The 1,402-nt window shown below is 35.4% G+C and overlaps 1 pseudogene; it reads left to right on the top strand.

Moving 5' to 3' along the window:
* Window positions 1-461: 461 nt before the first annotated feature.
* LOC149143134 (phospholipase A1-Igamma2, chloroplastic pseudogene) lies at window positions 462-1,019 on the top strand (annotated as a pseudogene).
* Window positions 1,020-1,402: the final 383 nt, after the last annotated feature.

The following is a 1,402-nucleotide window of genomic DNA, read 5'->3' as shown; positions in this document are numbered from 1 at the left end:
ATTAACCTAAAAGCTGAATTTTTAATAAAACCAACACAATACATAAACTTAATTTATTTAAATATAAATAACATAAACTTAATTTATTTAAATAAAAACAAATATATTAATTTAAATTCCAAATATTACAACAATTAATTATTGATCATCAAATATTCACCTATAACTTTAAATAATATGAACTTAATTTATTTCCATAAAAACAAATATTATGGCACAAATTCCAAATACCACATATTACAAGGCTTAATTATTGATAAGTCAATAAAATATATTACGAGTAAATACGTGCGATCAAATTCCAGAACTGCTGCCATGCATGTTTTCAGCGGTTTGAGAGGGTAGTAATGAAGTTTTCGTTAAAAAGTGAACCGTCAAAAATACGTTTTATAACTTTCAAAACCCATCGCAAAAAACGGTTTCTTTTAATTTTTAAACGTAAAATACAGTCAAAATGCCTTATGACGGGCATTTTGCCCGTCAAATTCCGAGTAGAGAAAGGATTTTTAAGCTGGTACATCTCTAAAGGAGAAGATTCAAGATGTGCCAGAGATACTGTTATTTCTGAGATTCTCAGACTGGTGGATAAATTCAAGGATGAAAGTTTGAGCGTAACTTTGACTGGACACGGCTTGGGAGCTGCCCTGGCAACGTTAAGTTCATATGACATAAAAAAAATTCTCGACTCAAACTTTAAGGAACGGCCCTTACCTGTGACTGCGTTTGCATTCGCGAGTCCGCGCGTAGGGAATAGAGCATTTACCCTGCGAATGGAGGAGCTAGGAGTGAAAGTGTTGCTGTTGGTGAATAAGAGGGATGTTGTTCCCAAAGTTCCTGCATTTGTTTTCAACGAGAACTCATGGCGATGGTTAACAAAACTGTTGGATTGGCTTCCCTGGACATATTTTCACGTGGGTGTAAAGATTGTTTTGGACAACAATGACATCGGCAATGTTGATCCTGCTTACGCCCACAATTTAGTGGTTTATCTTCATCTGATTGAAGGCTATGCCGGATAGGGTAGACCTTTCGAATCTTCAGGGCGGAAAGGGCCTGCTCCACTTGCTGCGGCCTATTAATTGAATATCAGATTAATGAATCTCGACAAGAAAAAGAAAACGTAAGATGACTGACTGAATCTGAACTTTTGCTGCTATTCTGTTTTAATTTTCCGTCCTTTATTATCACCATGACCTGCTTGTGAGCAAGTCAGGTCATCTGGACACAAAAACTTGGTATAGGATAAAACTAGTTAGATGACTCTCTCCAAATTAAACCCATAATTAGATGACTCTCTCTATTATTCTGATAGCTTTTGTAAGACCTAATGCTTACCTAACAGACTTGTTAAGAATGTCGATTACATCATAGACTTAGAGATGTTAACGAACATAATTGTTGA

The sequence above is a fragment of the Pinus tabuliformis genome, chromosome X (assembly GCF_031772625.1).
Source record: "Pinus tabuliformis cultivar Carrire ecotype Pingquan chromosome X, CPIR1, whole genome shotgun sequence".
Lineage (NCBI taxonomy): Eukaryota > Viridiplantae > Streptophyta > Pinopsida > Pinales > Pinaceae > Pinus > Pinus tabuliformis.
Note: the sequence above shows the minus strand (reverse complement) of the source record. Positions and strands in the feature narration are given on the sequence as shown.